Here is a 19,017-nt window from a genome sequence, read left to right as displayed (position 1 = left end):
GAAAATGAGGGTGGGAGAGGTGGTATTTATAGGGTGAAATGTGGCTGAACTTGGTGCCACATGTCACCATCTGGTGGCAAGCCTTGGGGAGAAAGCAATGGCCAAGATTGTGCCACATCACCCATTTTCGCACAGCACACTTCCGACTTCTAAAATCCGTAACTTTCACATACGACCTCCGTTTTTGACGTTCTTTATATCCACGCGTAGGTAATAATAAGATCTACAACTTTCATTTTGACACTGTCAGCTAATTCTCGACCGATCTTAAATTTAACAGTACAAGGAGATTATACTGTTAAACGTCCGCGTAAAATTAATAACTTCTACATACGGACTCTGTTTTTGTCTGTCTTTTTACCGTTGATTTCCTATTAATGAGATGTTCAACTCTCATTTACGTTGCGTAAGCCAAAAACCGCTCGAACTAAAATTCGAGTTTCAGGCCGTGCACTGCTAAGCCGAATCTTAGAAAAATCATAACTTCTTCATACGAAGTCAGATTTGGGCGTTCTTTTTATCGATGTTCTTAGTTTAACATATTATACGACTTTTGTTTAGATTGATAAGGCTAAAAAGTCTTCTATCGTAAATTCACTATTTACGTCTCCCGGTGTCGTGCCGGTTTTGCCGTAAAACTTCGGCAGGCCATAACTTCTTCGTTATAGCTCGGATTTCGGCATTCTTTATATGTACGGAAACCTTGAGACATATTCTAAAACTTTATATAGAGATATCGGGATTATATCACACTTTAATTTTGACGCTCATTTTTATTCTTTATTAATTATACATTTATAATTAAATAATAAACACATAAACACACATAATTCACATAATACTCAAATATTTCATATTTATTACTTCAAAAAGAGTTACAATAGTTGACCTAGACTATTACATTGGCAAAAATGCTTAGCCCTGAAAACCCGGGCGTTACAATTCTCACCCCCTTAGGATGATTCCGTCCCGGAATCATGCATCAGCAAACAGATGTGGATAGCGACTCATCATGTCATCCTCTGTTTCCCAAGTGAGATTCGGCCCATTCGAATGTTTCCATCGGACTAGCACCAAGTCGACCATCTTGCGTCGTAACTTCTTAGTCTTACGGTCAATAATTGCCTCAGGCTCTTCGATCAGCCTTTTATTCTCATCCATCCTTAATTCTGAGATTGGAATTATGTCGGGAACATCTCCCATGAATTTCCTCAAATAACACACATGGAAGGTGTTATGAATACCATTGAGTTCTTCGGGCAATTCCAGCTTGTAAGCTTGGTTCCCAATCCTCTGAAGAACTTTGAATGGTCCAATAAACCTTGGACTCAACTTTCCTTGTTTCCCAAATCGTATAAGTCCCTTCCACGGTGAGACTTTAAGTAAAATGGAATCCCCAACTTCGAAGGTTATCGGTCGTCTTTTCTTGTCGGCATAGCTCTTCTGACGATCCTGAGCTGCTAACATTCTTTCCCTAATCACCTTCAATTTCTCAGCAGTCTCATGGACTATCTCGGGGCCCATAAACTGCTTCTCTCCGGCTTCAAGCCAACAAGACGGCGTACGACACTTCTGCCCATACAAGGCTTGATAAGGAGCCATCTTGATGCTCGAGTGAAAACTATTGTTGTAGGAAAATTCTACCAGAGGTAAGTGCTCGTCCCAATTCCCTTGGAATTCGAGGGTACATGCTCTCAGCATATCTTCCAACGTCTGAATCGTTCTTTCACTCTGACCATCAGTTTGCGGATGGTAAGCAGTACTCAAACACAACTTTGTACCCAACTCCTCTTGTAGACTCCTCCAAAACCTCGATGTGAAACGACTATCACGATCTGACACAATAGTAAGAGGGACACCGTGAAGTATTACAATTTCCTTCACGTAAGCATTTGCGAGCTTATCCATAGACCACTTCTCGTTGGCCGCTATGAAGTGTGCACTCTTGGTGAAACGATCCACGACTACCCAAATCATGTCGTGACCATTCTTCGTTCTGGGCAGTTTAGTCACAAAATCCATGGTGATGTCTTCCCATTTTCCCATGGGTACAACTAAGGGTTCTAAACTCCCATACGGTTTTTGATGTTGTGCCTTAACCCTCGCACATGTTACGCACTCAGCCACATACTTCGCAACATTGAGCTTCATCGTCGGCCACCAGTAGTAGGGTTTTAGGTCCCTATACATTTTAGTGCTACCGGGATGAATCGAGTACATGGTCTTGTGTGCTTCTTCCATTAGAAGATCTCTTATTCCTCCCGTCTTAGGTACCCAAATTCGATCTTGGAATACCTTCAGTCCTCGACTGTTCGTACCGAACACTAACGTTTTTCCCAAACGTTCTTCCTTTCGGTCATTCTTTTCTAAGGCTTCTTCTTGAGCTTTCCTGATACTTTCCACAATCATCGAGACGACTTCAATTCTTAACGCTCTTGGCCTTTTTCTTTCAAGATTGACTTTCCGAATGAGAGCATCAACAACAATATTTGCTTTACCTGGGTGGTAAAGTATCTCACAGTCGTAGTCCTTGAGAAGTTCTAGCCAGCATCGTTGCCTCATGTTCAACTCCTTCTGATTAAAGAGATATTGGAGACTCTTATGATCAGTGAAGAGCTTGCACTTCGTGCCGTAGAGGTAATGCCTCCATATCTTTAAGGCAAATACTATCGCTGCCAACTCCAGATCATGAGTGGGGTAGTTCTTTTCGTGCTCTTTCAATTGTCGAGATGCGTATGCTATCACCTTTTCTCTTTGGGTCAGAACACAACCCAACCCGACTCCAGATGCATCACTATAAACTGCGAAATCTTCGACTCCATCGGGTAGAGAAAGTATCAGTGCTTCACATAACTTCTTCTTTAGCTTCTCGAACGCCTCATTGTGTTTCTCACTCCATGTATACATAGCTCCTTTATGGGTCAAAGCTGTTAATGGAGCAGCTATCGAAGAAAAGCCTTGGATAAATCGTCGGTAATATCCGGCTAATCCTAGAAAGCTTCGAATCTCCGTGGGACTCTTCGGACGTTCCCACTTCATTACAGCCTCGATCTTGGTGGGGTCAACCATTATTCCTTCTTGGTTAACAACATGACCCAAGAATTGGACTTCCCGTATCCAAAAGTCGCATTTGGAGAACTTTGCAAAAAGCTTCTCCTTCTTTAACACCTCCAACACTTCTCGTAGATGCTTGCCATGCTCTTCCTGGCTTTTCGAGTAGATGAGAATGTCGTCGATGAACACTATCACAGATTTATCGAGGAATGGTTTACAAACCCTATTCATCAAATCCATGAATGTTGCGGGAGCATTGGTTAGTCCGAATGACATAACCAAGAACTCGTAGTGTCCATACCTTGTTCTGAATGCAGTCTTCTCAATATCCTGCTCTCTCACCTTCAGCTGATGATATCCTGACCTAAGATCGATCTTTGAGAAGTAGCTCGAACCTTGCAGCTGATCGAATAGATCATCAATCCTCGGCAATGGATACTTTTTCTTCACCGTTGCCTTATTCAACTCTCGGTAGTCTATGCACATCCTCATGCTTCCGTCCTTCTTCTTCACGAATAACACCGGAGCTCCCCAGGGTGATGAACTAGGTCGAATGAAACCGCTGTCCAACAGCTCCTGAAGTTGCGTCATGAGCTCCTTCATCTCCGTCGGTGCTAATCGGTAAGGTGCCTTTGCTATCGGTGTTGTTCCTGGTAATAAGTCTATACGAAACTCTACTTGCCTATCAGGTGGTAATCCGGGAAGATCTTCGGGAAAGACTTCCGGATAATCGCACACAACCGGTATATTCTGCACCTCTTTCTTTTCTTTCTTAGCATCGATTACGAATGCTAAGTACGATGCACATCCCTTGGACAAACATTTCCTGGCTTTCATCAAGGAGATGATTCCAGAACTCACTCTGCGTTTGTCCCCGTACACCATAAATGATTCCTTTCCGGGTGGGTTTATCCTAACTATCTTCTTTTGGCATAATATCTCGGCATCGTTGGCGCTAAGCCAATCCATACCCAAAACGATGTCGAAACCGTTTAACTCTATGGGTAATAGTTCCTCCTGGAATTCGTTTCCGTTTAGGTTAACGACGATGTTCCTAATACGATTACTAACAGGTACGAATTTGCCACTGGCAACTTCTACAATTAGGGCGTTATCAAGTTTTTCTACAGGTAATGCTAATTTCGCACTAAATTTATGCGACACAAAGGAGTAGTTGGCTCCGGAATCAAACAGTATATTTACAGGCAAACCATTAACAAGAAAGGTACCTGAAGCGACGTCTGCTGCCTCCTTTGCAGCCTCGAGCGTCATCTAGAAGGCTCTCACCTTCGGCTTTGGTGGTATGTTGGGTCTTCCTGCCTCCTTCTTCTTCGGGCAGTCGTTCAAAATGTGCCCTTCTTCATTACACCCATAACAGGCCTTCTGGTTAAGGGTGCATTCATTGGCATAGTGCCCAGGCTTTCCGCATTTGTAACAAGTGACCCCTCCATCACACTTCCCAAAGTGCTTCTTCTTGCACTTGTCACACCACTTTGCTTCTGATCCTCCTCCTCTCAAACCAGGTTTCGAGAATCTACTCTTCTTGTTGGACTTCGAGGATCCATCGAACTTCCGTTTCTCACCGACCTCAGCCCTTTCCAGACCTCTTTCCTTTTGTTGGGTCTCCACATTCTTAGCTGCTCGAACAGCTGATTTCAGAGTGGTTGCCATCTTGACTGTTGGGCCAAAGTCAGCCGGCAGTCCGTTTGCGAATTTCTCAATTTTAGAAAGTTCGGTTGGCACTAGGTATGGAAACAACTTCATCTTTTCCATAAATGCAGCAGCATAGTCATCGATGCTCATTCTCCCCTTCTTCAAATTTTGGAACTCATTGTTCAGATCAATCAGGTCTATCTCTGAACAGTACTGCGCCTTCAGTTGTTCCAAGAACTCATCCCATGACATTTTCAGGGCTTTTCCTCGTGGCATCGTATCTGCCAATAGCTTCCACCAACTCAAGACTCCAGTTTTCAATTGTCTTACAGCGAAGACAGTCTTCTACTTTTCGTTGCAGTCGCAGCTCTCAAACACCATCTCCATCTCGGAGATCCAGTCCATAATCTCAACAGGCTTTGGGCTTCCTGAGAGACTTGGTGGTTTTGCACCCAAGAAATTTTTGTACATCCGCCCATCCTTGTTGTTTCTCCCTTCTGGGCCATCCCTTTGTTCACCTTGAGTCCCTATTTGACTCACTTGACGACTATAGTTCCCTTCCTCAGATGGCTCGGGAACTGGATCCGTTGGTTCAACATGTATGGTAGGTTCATCCCTATTCTCGCGGAGCATCCGTCTCATTTCTTCCCTTTGTTCAGCTAGCATAGCCTGAATCATGGCTTGAACTCCAGCCATGGTAACTGGCTCAGGTGCAACTTCTTCAACAATAGGTATTTGCTGAACTACTGGGGGTTGGTTCCTACCTCCATTTGCGTTCACGTTTCCGCTACGGGTCCTTGCCATCTTGATCTATACACCGAATAAGGTGAATTTAGATCTTTATTTAGGAGAGACGTTTTAAATCATCCTTATCACTCCGAAACGTTTACATGCTAGTTCTAATATCGTAGTCGTACGTTTAGAATCCTAAACACATAAGGTTTCCAGATCCGGTCGGCAACAGACCATAGATTCGAACAAAATAACAGCATATCATACATAAAGCATTTAGCACATAAAAGCATTCTAGGCACAATTCCTAAAATAAGCTAGTACTCACACCTCACAATCATCGCTTAGCATTCTAAGTTTAAGTCTAGAAATCCTACAAATTCCTAGTTCGCTTAAACTAATGCTCTGATACCAACTGTGACATCCCCAAAATCACGGCCAGAAAAGACCGGTTTTGTTTATACTTTATTTCAAAATCAGAGTTATCTTTTAATAAAAGGGTTGCGGAATTTGTCCCAAAACAATAATATGATAAAGATTTATCAAAAGCATTTCCATAGAAATGTATTTCATTAAAAGACTCGGGATGTCATGTTCGTACAGATCAAAAGTATAAACAGTACAATATAAGCCTTACTACATTATTTCATATCTACAGGCCTATATCCGTAATCCCTCGTCCAAAACATCACACCTATGCTCATGCGCCACTACTTGTAATGCATAAAACTGAGTGGGTCAGGCTTGGGAGCCTGGTGAGCACATAGGGTTTTCAACGCACAATAAATAAGTTTATTAATTTCATCAATCAACAATAACCGGTTACCCGTTCCCGTTATCCTCACTTTACGTCCCTAAACACCTATCATAAGGGACCTAGCCTAAGGATCATCATCGGGACGGACACTACTGCTAAGGGGATTCCTCAGCAATAAATGTCCTAATAGGCAACCATGTGGGGGATGGAGTACACCGGTGAACACATCGTTCACAACACCTACAGGTTGCGAGCCTGCTAGTGTTCCACTGGACTGTCTAGAAGAGTCCGTGGTCGTCATCTATACTCCGCTAGATGACTGGATCAACAACAACAACATCGAGGCCTCTCATCATTTTATCACACATCACCTATTACATCTACCCATGTTTTACCCCAACATTTTCGTAGATATAAAATACATATACAGTTTAAATCATTGAAAACATGTATAACAACGTTCATCTAACATAGATAGCAAGTATTCAGATAATATGCACACATAGCACGTAGTTTATATAAAATACTTCATATCTATGTGTAAGCTGAAAGTAACTATGCACTCACCGGAAAAGGTGGTGATTCCGAACTCAGACAGCGCTTCGCTTCTTAAAAAGAATTTTTCTTCGACGAAACCTAGTATTATTACCACTAGAGTTTAGTTTATTATTCGTCGAGACTAATTAATAGTCTAGCTATTATTATTATTATTATATAAGCGTCAAAAAAATACTTATATAACCCATAATAATAGCCCAAGTATTTATTATAAGTTCCTAATAACGTTACTATAATTAAATAAAAGTTATATTAAAAATAGCGTAGGCGTAGCTCACTTACAGCGGGTTTTATAGAAAACCGGGCTTTGCTTGGAGCAGCGTTCCCGAGCCGAAAAGCTCTTCTTCTCAGAGCCTTTGAGCACTTCGGGGCTTCCGCCTCGTGCTAGGGAGGTTCCCTAGGCTTTTCGGGGGATTTCGGGGCTAGAGAGAGGTTTTAGAGAGAGAGAGAGAGAGAGAGAGTAAAGAGAAGAAAGAATGGGAAAGGTGTGAAGAAAATGAGGGTGGGAGAGGTGGTATTTATAGGGTGAAATGTGGCTGAACTTGGTGCCACATGTCACCATCTGGTGGCAAGCCTTGGGGAGAAAGCAATGGCCAAGATTGTGCCACATCACCCATTTTCGCACAGCACACTTCCGACTTCTAAAATCCGTAACTTTCACATACGACCTCCGTTTTTGACGTTCTTTATATCCACGCGTAGGTAATAATAAGATCTACAACTTTCATTTTGACATCGTCAGCTAATTCTCGACCGATCTTAAATTTAACAGTACAAGGAGATTATACTGTTAAACGTCCGCGTAAAATTAATAACTTCTACATACGGACTCTATTTTTGTCTGTCTTTTTACCGTTGATTTCCTATTAATGAGATGTTCAACTCTCATTTACGTTGCGTAAGCCAAAAACCGTGGATGCCGTAGACTATTACATTTATATATTTTGACGCTCATTTTTATTCTTTATTAATTATACATTTATATATTTAAATAATAAACACATAAACACACATAATTCACATAATACTCAAATATTTCATATTTATTACTTCAAAAAGAGTTACAATAGTTGACCTAGACTATTACATTGACAAAAATGCTTAGCCCTGAAAACCCGGGCGTTACAGTATCAGAGCAGTAGTTTGTGTGAACTAAATTCCACGGATTGGTATTTAGACTTAAACTATTGGAAGTTCAATATATGAACTTAATCATTGTAAGTATAAGGATACAAGCCATAGAAAATATATATAAGTAAAAGTATTAGGTAATAATAAACCATAATATTCTAAAATACAATGTTACCCCGTATTGTAGAGCAATGGCTGAACAAGTTAGTAGCCATACCCCGGAGATTTGTGGAGGTCCTCAACCCGAGGAAGTGAATACTCCAGTATCTTCTCATGAGGAGCAACTTGTGGGTAAACTTACCAGTGTTATTTGAAAGACTCTTGAAGAACACAAAAAGAATGGTGACAAGGGAAAAGAGAAAGCCACTGGAGAATCTTCAAAAAGAGAGGTGAAGCGTCCCTCGTTCAAAGATTTCAAGAGTAGCGGTGCTACAGAGTTTTCCGGCGTTCTCAATCCCATTATTGTTCTTACTTGGATTCAGAACACAGAGAAAGTGTTTCGTATTTCTCATTTGGATAATGAAGATAAGGCTAATTATTCTTCTGCAATGCTCATTGGAGAAGCCTTGGTCTGGTGGGAAGCAACATATGAAGCTCCCAACGGGTTTGACCAGGAGAATTTAGCCTGGGAAATGTTTAAAACTCGTTTGCTAGAGAAGTATTGTCCTCTAGACATGAGGAGGAGATTGGAGAAGGAATTCCTCGAGCTTACACAAGGAGGAATGATTGTGAGTGAGTATGAAACTTAGTTTAATCAAAGATCAATGTTTGCTACAAAGTATATTCCAACTGAAGAAGAGAAAATTCAGTTATTCATGGAGGGACTACGACATGAAATCCACGATTTCGTTGCCAATCGAGAAGTTTTGTCGTTCGATAAAGCCGTTGAATATGCTCGAAGACATGAGCATGACTTAGAAATACGTGGTGCCACTTTTACTGCTCCGAAGCATCCACGTACTGAAAGAACTGTTCCTGTTCCTTCTTTTCCACCAGCTCAATCCGTTTGGACTGAACCTGGTAAGTTCAAACTCAAAATGCCTCTCGTGGATGCCGTAGATCACAATCTTTTTCTATGCAATCGCCTTCATGTCGTATTTGTGGAAGGAATCATCCGGGCCAATGCAAAATAGCCAAGGAATCTATTGTCTGTTATGGATGTGGAGAAAAGGGTCATATAAAGCCAGCTTGCCCAAGAAAGGATGTTACTTGCTATGCATGTGGTATTACTGGCCACAAGAAGCGTTTTTGCCCTACTCTTACTAGTCAGATAACGGGAAGTCAAGCTTCTATTCAACAACCGGCAAGAAGTCAAGTCCCTGTTCAACAATCAAAGGGTACTCCAACTAAAAAGGAGGGGGTGCCAAAAGCTAAGGGTCATGCATTCCAGATTACCTCAGAGGAGGCATGCCAGGACCCGAATGTTGTGACGGGTACATTTCTTGTCAACGCTAGACCTGCTCACATCTTATTTGATTCTGGTGTCTCAGATTCTTTTGTGTCTTACGAATTTGCAAATTCCTTTCAAATTGCTTGCTTTGTACTCGCGCAACCATTTCACGTAGATACTGCGGAAAGTATATCATTACTTGTTGATAAAGTCTATAGGGATTGTGTCATAGAAATTGAAGGCTATACTTTTCTTGCTAACCTGATCCTTATCTCCTTGCCCAACTTTGATATTATTCTTGGCATGGATTGGTTATCAAAGAACCACGCATAACTCTTGTGTTATGAAAAGATAGTATGCATTCCTATTGAAGGGGAGAATCCTATTTATGTCTATGGTGAACAAAGACTCCTAAAAATAATCTCTTTCCTTAAAGCTCGTAAATTCATATCGAAAGGGTGTTCTATCTATCTGGCCTACACAGTTGATGTCTCAAAAAAGGAGAAGAAAATTGTTAATGATGTTCTCATTGTTAACGAATATCCTGATGTTTTCCCCGATGACTTGCCTGGCCTTCCTCTATAGGCAAGTAGAATTCTGAATTGACCTTGTGCCTGGTGCTGCTCCGATTGCAAAGACTCCTTATCGTCTTGCGCCATCTGAGATGAAAGAAATGATGATCCATCTACAGGAACTACTTGACAAGGGTTTCATTCGACCGAGTACCTCTCCCTGGTGTGCTGCGGTACTATTTGTCAAGAAGAAAGATGGATCGATACGAATGTGCATTGATTATCGTGACCTGAATAAGGTGACTATCAAGAACAAGTACCCACTACCTCACATCGATGATTTGTTCGATCAACTTCAGGGTGTTAGCTATTTCTCAAAGATTGATCTAAGATCTGGCTATCATCAGTTGAAAGTTCACGAGTAGGATGTACCGAAGACAACTTTTCGTACTCGATATGGGGATTATGAATTCCTTGTTATGCCATTTGGTTTAACAAATGCTACTGCTATATTCATGGATATGATGAATCGAGTATGTCTCCCGATGCTCGATAAATCAGTCATCGTATTCATTGACGATATTCTAATCTATTCCAAGTCTGAAGCTGATCATGCCATTCATCTTCATGTGGTATTAGAACCTCTTCGAAAGCAGAAACTATATGCTAAATTCTTGAAATGTGAATTTTGGCTTTGCCAAGTTCAATTTCTCGGCCATGTTATTTCTAGTGATGGTGTATCCGTAGATCCTATCAAAATCAAAGCCATTCAAAATTGGGAAGGGCCCCGTAATGCTTCCGAAATTCGTAGTTTCTTGGGTCTTGCGGGATATTACCGGAAATTCATTAAAGACTTTTCTTGTATAGCCGTACCTATCACGAGTCTTACACGGAAGGAAGTGATGTTCAAATGGGGTGAAACCCACGAAAAAGCTTTCTCAACTCTAAAAGATCTTTTGACTCATGCTCCAATCTTATCACTCCCAGATGGTGATGATGATTTCTCCTTATATAGCGATGCTTCAAGTTTGGGACTCGGTTGTGTGTTGATGCAACGTGGCAAAGTGATAGCATATGCCTAAAGACAACTAAAAGATTATGAAAAGAATTATCCCACTCATGATCTCGAACTCGCTGCAGTGGTATTTGCCCTAAAACTTTGGAGGCATTATCTTTTTGGTTCAAAATGCCAATTGTATACCGACCACAAAAATGTCTCAAGTATATATTCAGTTAGCAAACTTTGAATATGAGACAACAATGAGCCATGGAGCTGATCAAAGATTATGATTGTGAAATCCTATATCATCTTGGAAAAGCCAATGTAGTTGCCGATGCACTTAGCAGAAAGGTTTATCGCAATAGTATGTGTTATGCTATTACTCATACTACAGTAAAATTCACTATTTTAGATGAATTAGAGAAATGGCAAGAAGAGGCCCTAAAGCCAGAAAATGTGAAGAAAGAAGGGATGATACATTATAATGATGCTTTACTTGATGATCCGCGAGGATTAAAAGTATTCAAGAATCGGCTGTGGATTCCGAAGATTGGTGGATTGAGACATGGATTTTAGATGAAGCCCATAAATCTAAACTGTCAATCCATCCTGGTACAAGTAAAATGTACTATGATGTAAGAGCTAATTATTGGTGGCCTGGATTAAAGAGAGACATTGGAAGATATGTACAAGAATGCTTAGTATGCTTGCAAGTCAAAGTAGAGCACCAAAAGCCTTATGGAACCCCAGAAAGTCTTAGTGTTCCTATATGGAAATGGGAAGACCAATCCATGGATCTCATTACCAAATTGCCAAAGACTGCTAGACATCATTATAGCATTTGGGTAATCGTCGACCGCTTGACTAAAAGCACTCATTTTCTTGCCATGCGTGAAACGACTCCAATGGAGAAATACGCACAAGTATACTTGGATGAAATTGTTGTAAGACACGGTGTGCCACTAAAGATCATTTATGATCGTGATACTTGCTTCACTTCTCACTTTTGGGCGAGTATGCAATGTGGATTAGGATCTCGAGTTGCTCTCAACACCGCTTATCATCCCCAGATAGATGGTCAGACGGAGAGAATAGTCCAAACAATAGAAGATATGCTTCGTGCATGCACCTTGGAGTTCGGTGGTAACTGGGATAAATACTCACCTCTTGTCGAATTCTCGTATAATAATAGTTACCACGCTTCAATCAAAATTCCACCATATGAAGCATTATATGGTCACAAGGGTCGTACTCCATTATGTTGGCGAGACATAGGACAGAAGATCCTTGGAGGCCCTGAAATGATTCAAGACACCACCGACAAGATTCAAATTGTATGAGAAAGAATGAAGGCGGCCCAGGATCGATAGAAGTCCTATACAGAAAAGAGGAGGCGACCCATAGAATTTCAAGTGGGCAATTTCGTAATGCTAAAAGTATCCTCGTGAAAAGGCATTATGCGATTGGGGAAGAAAGGAAAACTAAGCCCTAGATTTGTTGGTCCATTCAAAATCATCCAGAGAATTGAAAAGCAAGCATACCGCTTAGAATTGCCTGAAGATTTGGTAGGTATTCATGATGTGTTTCATGTAAGCTATCTGCGCAAATGCTTGAGCATCGATGATGAGACAATTCCATTATCCGAGGTGAAATTGGTTAATACGTTAAGATATGTAGAAGAGTCGGAAGAGATCGTGAATGAAAGAAAAACTAATCTACGTAATAAAGAAGTGGAGTTGGTGCTTTTCAGGTGGAAACACCATCGAGGCCCAAATTATACTTGGGAAAATAAGAATGAGATAAAAGCAAAATATCCCCATTTATTTTAATCGATGTAATTTCGGGGACGAAATCCTCAAAAGGAGGAGGTATTTGTAACATACACGTTTTGAAATCGTGTTCTAAGTAAATAATATTATGAAATATTATGTGAATTTGAATGTTGAGTTCTAACAGATAGTTTTTACTAGAAATGAAGTAAAACTATGTTTAGAATCACTCATAAAATATTGAAAGTCTTATGAGATTCCAATTAAAAACCAAATAGTGAAATATAGCGAAAATATAAAATTTGAAATAAGTAAACTTTTATTATTGAAAGTTGTAGATAATCTCGTTAGAAACATTTAGACGAAAACCTCATCGAAATTCGAGTTATAACGAAGAAGTTATGATCAATCGAAGATCCGCGACAAAACCGGCACGGCGCCGAATGACGTAAAAAGTGAGTTTTTGATAAACTGCTTTTTAGCCTTAGTAATCTAAATGGAAGTCGTAGTATTCGTTAAACCAAGAAGTTCGATAAAAAACGCCAAAATCTGACTTCGTATGGGGAAGTTATGATTTTTCGAAGTTTCAGCTTAGCAGTAGATAGCTAAAAACTTGAATTTTAGATCGAGTGATTTTTATCCAACACAACCTAAACGAGAATTCAATGTCTCATCATTAGTAGTACAACGGTATGGATTTTAGAAGTTTGGGGCACAAAAATCAAAATTAATTACAAAATCCAAGAAAACTCGCAAGGCTCAGGTTCGGCCACGTCACCCTCGTCCGAAACTCTCCACATGACCGAAGCAGCTGCATCAATAGAGGGGTTGGTCCACTTGCGAACCGACGCATGTTGCCTTCCGATTGGACCGAAGCCGTGGCCCAACCAGCTTCCGACACGCCTCGCATCGCTGGAGCCATCCGAGCCTCGCTGCCACGTGTCTTCACACCAACTGCCTCCTCGCATGCGAGCCATGTGCTCTCTTCTCATTGCCTCAGATCCGAGCCTCCGGATCTCCTCCCCTATAAATAGAGGGCCTGTGAGACCTCTCGGGTAGTTTGAGAAATTTGGCACTTTTACCCCCTCCCCCCTTTTTATATTAATACTATTCCGACTTCCCCCGAAGCCCCGGTACTGATTCCAAAGCCCGAAACACGCCCCGAGACTCCCGAGAAGCGCAAAAAATTTATCTTTTCGGTTTTAAAGCTCTACCTTCGTAGAGCCCTGTTTTCAAGAAAACTCCCGGTTTTCAACGATGAAAGTCATATTTAGAGCCGAAGTACTGCGGAGATTAATATTTTAGCCCCCGGTTATTTCACTGTGAGTTTAATATATAGGAACAAATGTATGTTATGTGTTATATGTGCTATGTGTTTTTTAGTGTTATTAGTCCACGTCATTTTCCCGGGTTATTTTTATTCGCTATGTTTAATAGCAAAGAAATACCTTTGACCATGTGATCAGTGAAAGGACTTAGATTCATGTTGGTACTGAAATGTAGCCTCTGTCCATGTAGAACATGTCTCCGTAAGAGAATGATTTCTATTCTATGGTATTGGCAGAAGGTTAGACAGGGCTATAAGCCTGAAATCTACCAAAATGTTAATCCGAAGTTGTGTGTCTTCTGTGCTGTTTGGGCCAAAGCTTTATTGATGTATATGAAGCATGGAAGTTGTTATGTCTCATTGATTTTATATCTTTAAATCAAATCAATGATTGATATGGAATGTTTGTCACATTATTCACATATGCCCTTGTTGTTCCTTGTTTCTCTTTGCTTCTACCATATTAGTGTATATATATGGCATAACGTTATATTGTATCTATTATTGAACTCACTAAGCGTCACCGCTTACCCTCTCAATGCTTAACAAATTGCAGGAGATAAGCATCCATTATAGTTATATACTGGTAGAAGATTTTTGAATAGTTTGAAACTATTGTATCGATAGAAGCTTATGAATAGTTTGAAACTATTGTATTTTGCATTCCCATATGTATAAAAATATAGAATCCTGAGAAGTAATGTAATATATAACACTTGAAAATAATCAGTTTGTATCCATTAGTTTGTAACCTCTTTATTAATATAAAATATTGTTTTTTATGAATATGCAAGTAGCATGTTTTAGGGTAACTATATTGTTAAGTATGAAAGTTTGGGTCTTTCATAAATACGAAAGTTTGGGTCTTTCAGCTAACAATGAAGACGTATTGGACTTTTAGCCAAAAGCATGGCTATGCTAAAAACACTGGTCAAGACACACATGATCATGCCAAAAGCACATAGTCAAAAGGCATGGTCATGCTTAAAACATGTGGCCTTGAGATAAGCAGGTGAGCAGTTTTTTTTTTAAAAAAAAAGGGATGTTACCATTTTTCACACTAACGATTTTTGGAGCTTTCTCTGGTGATTTTGCGAGATTTTAGGGAATTATTGAAGGCTATTAATCATTGCAAAAAATTTTGATTTCATTTTGTAAGCATTAAACATTTCCAATCCCGTCTTTCTTTTTGGTTGATTTGTTCTTATCCATTTGTGGATAAGAAACCCTAATTTCTAGTTCTTGTTCAAAACATGTTGATTGCTTGACTTGAAGCATATGATTTGATGTTTGATTGGTTATTCTATTCTAGTGATTATATTTTTGTTTAAAATAGAATCCTTGAATTTCATTTGTGTTTGATTGGCCACTTTCATGAATTGAATTTTTATATAGTTAGTTAACTTTTAGGACACCTAATCGTTCTATTAAGTTAAGAATTCGTAACAAAAAATAAGTTTTCTTATTGAAAACATATATCACATGTTTTCCCATTTCCGAGTGCATGAGAAGAAATGAACATTATTGGGAAGCTTGTACAAAACTTAATGCGGTTTTTCAATACAATCTAAGAGCATGTTTCGGTTGAATTAGTAAAGCTAGGCTAGTCAAAGAGCATGTTTTTGGTTAGATAATTTGGCAACCGAGAGTTATCAGAGAGTGTTAATATCTTTCAGTACAAACTTAGAATATCAATCATGAATTACATCAAGTCATAATCAAGTTGAACAACAACATTAAGAACTAGAACTAGAACCATTCAATGAAATTGTTTAAAAGTTTATTTCATTTGATGCATGTTTTTAAAGTAGACTGGCATTTTATTATTTTACTTTTGCAAATAAAAACCATTTTTGTGATCCAAGTACCTTGCTCAAAGAGGTATAGACTTTTATCTTGTGTCTCTGTGGTTCGACCCTACTTGCCTTTTACTACTTTTTAGTGCATTAAAGCAGTGTATTTGGAGTCTGTTGTACCCCTATTATTTATTGGGTTTGACATGCCTAACAAATTGGTGTCGTTATTGGGGATACGATGTTACTAATTTTCTATGCTTAGATCTTTTCGTACAGGTACACCTCTGCCAATTGACTCGGAGATAGAGAAGACTGCAAATAGGTTACGAAAGCAAGCCAAGCTTCCTATGATATAACTGGTTTCCAGAACTTCTTCATCATCTGCCCCTTCGGTCATTAACATATAGGAGGACATACCCCTCTCAAGTGTGTCAAAAATAGAAACAAAAACCCTCTCACTCTCACCTCAACCATCTTTTTCCAGAAATGCCACTCCACCATCTTCCTCTACTTATAACGTCCCAAGCTCCACACCCACAGGAACCTCAATTCCTACTCATACCATGGGAGATAACCGTGGAGGGAATGAAGGCCCTTTAAACCTACCTCCAAATCCACCACCCGAACAAATCCTTCGCTAATGGACGAGGTAAGAGGTTATTCAACAACCTCTTTGCATCACATATACGACATCCAAAAACCTTGAACTAAAATCCGGTCTAATCCACTTACTCCCAACCTTTAGAGACCTTGAAAATGAAGATCCCTACAAGTTCTTCACTGAGTTCCATGTTGTGTGTGTTGGCATGAAATTGCATAATGTCACGAAGGATCAAATCAAGCTTAAGTCATTCCCCTTTGTAGTGCAAGGCTCAACACATGATTGGCTTTATAACCTTCCACTGAGGACGATCAACACATGGGTGGACCTTGCACGCATCTTGTTAGACAAATACTTCCCAGAAATGAAAGCCTCATCCCTAATAAGAGAGATAATCGGGATCAAACAACACAAGATAGAAGCCTTTCATATATATTGGGAGAGGTTCAAAATGATTTATGCTCGTTGCCCAAAGCATGGTGTTAGTGAGTATCAAATCCTCTAATACTACATTGAAGGCATGACTCCTTGGGAAAGAAGACTTCTTAGTGCTTCAAGTCGAGGATCTTTGACCGATAAGACCCCAACTGAGATTTGGGATCTCATAAAAAGCATAGTAGAGGATTCAAAGCATACAAGTCAAGATGAAGATTGACACACAGATGCACCCTGAGGTGTAAAAGAGGTGCACACTCCTCAAATTGAATCTTAACTATCCGAGTTGACTAAGGTTGTAATGATGATTGCTAAGGAAAAATGTGTGTAATCCAAACCTCATCCTTGTGGTATTTGCACTCAAGTGGGACACCCGACCGATATGTGTCCTCGATTGCAAGAAGAAGAATATGAAGAAGCAAATCCTGTGGGAGTCTATTCCAGGCACAATCAAAGAACTTATGATCAGCCCTGAGGAAATCAAGGGTGGAACAACAAACAAAACATGGGCTATCAACAAAGACAACCACCCCATTACCAAGCAAGGCCACCATTTCCACAACAAAATTATCAACCGAGGTAACCACAACCTCCTCCTCAATAAGTCGTACCCTCAAGCATGTCCTTAGAAGACATAGTCAAAAGTCTTGCTAATAGCACTCAAAGTTTTCAATAAGAAACCAAGGCAAGAATCAAGAATCTCGAGCACCAAATACACAAACTTGCTCAATCAGTGAGCAAAATGGAGAATCAAGGAAAGCTGCCACCTCAAACCGAAAAGAACCCAAAGCACAATGCTTGGGAAATTAGCTTGAGGAGTGGAAGGAAATATGATGACCCGAAGATGCCCAAAGAAGAATAAGAAGAGGAGTTGGTGATAGAAGAACCACCAAAGAAACATGAAAATAATGACAAAAATAATGGAGAAAAAGAAGTCAGAAGAGAAATAAGCAAAGATCAAACCACCACATTTTCCATCAAGATTGAGCAGCAATAAAAAAGAGAGAGAAGATAGTGAAATCATGGAAATGTTTCAGAAAGTTGAGGTCAACATCCCTTTCTTATACGTGATCAAATAGGTACCTAGATATGCTAAGTTCCTTAAGAAACTTTGCACATCTAAAAAGAAGTTGCGAGGTAATGAGACAATAAAAGTAAGTGAAAATGTTTCTATTGTTTTGCTGAAAAGGATACTCCCAAAATGCAAGGATCCGGGTGTTTTCACCGTTCCTTGTAAATTGGGAAACCTTTATGTCCCCTGTGCTATGCTAGATTTAGGAGCTCTAGTTAATGTTTTACCATATTCTGTTTATAAATCTATTGGCATAAGCACTTTAACAAAAACCGGGGTGATTATCCAACTTATAGATCGTTCTACAGTACACCCAAAAGGTGTGTTAGAGGATATTTAAGTGCAAGTTAATGAACTTGTCTTTCCTATAGATTTTTATGTGCTTGATATGGGAGATGATGACCGCCCAACCTCGAGTTCCATACTTTTAGGTAGACCATTCTTAAAAACAGCAAGAACAAAATTTTGATGTCTATAATGGTACATTGTCTATGGAATTCGATGGGGAGGTCATCAACTTCAATATATATGAAGCAATGTGGTACCCAAGTGATGTTCATTGTATAAATTATGTTGATATGATCCAACCTTTGACTGAAAAGTGTTTTGAGTTTACTAAGCATGATTTGTTGGAGTTAGTTTTGAGAAGGAATTTTGATAACAATTTAGTTAAAGAGATTGCAGCAAATTTCAAGCTTGATGAGGAGTTGCTGGAAATTGTAGAGTTCATGGAAGAAAGGAAGAAAATGAGGTATGATGATACCAATGTGAAACTGCCACTTCTAACACAAAACTTCTTCCTTATATTGTGTAGGCACCTAAGCTAGAATTCAAGACCCTTCCAGATCATTTGAAGTATGCATATCTTCGAGAAGAGAAGACTTTGCCTGTTATAATCTCTAACAAGTTTTCCACTGCAGAAAGAGATGAGTTTGTGACTTCGCTGAAAAAGTATAAGAAGGCTGTTAGGTGGACAATTGCTGACATAAAGGGGTTGAGTCCCTCCTTATGCATAAGATTCTCATGGAGGAATACGTCAAACCAACCCGAGAGTTACAATGAAGATTGAACCACCCATGATGGAGGTAGTAAAGAAAGAAATCATGAAGATTTTGGATGCAAGTATGATCTACCCTATCTCTGATGGTAAATGGGTGAGCTACCCCATCTAGGTTATTCTGAAAAAAACCAGGGTCACAGTTGTTAAGATTTCCGAGGGAGATTTCATGC

Source organism: Lactuca saligna, chromosome 8, assembly GCF_052625555.1.
Source record: "Lactuca saligna cultivar CGN05327 chromosome 8, ASM5262555v1, whole genome shotgun sequence".
Taxonomy (NCBI): domain Eukaryota; kingdom Viridiplantae; phylum Streptophyta; class Magnoliopsida; order Asterales; family Asteraceae; genus Lactuca; species Lactuca saligna.
The sequence above is the reverse complement of the archived record's forward strand: the minus strand, read 5'-3'. Positions refer to the sequence as shown.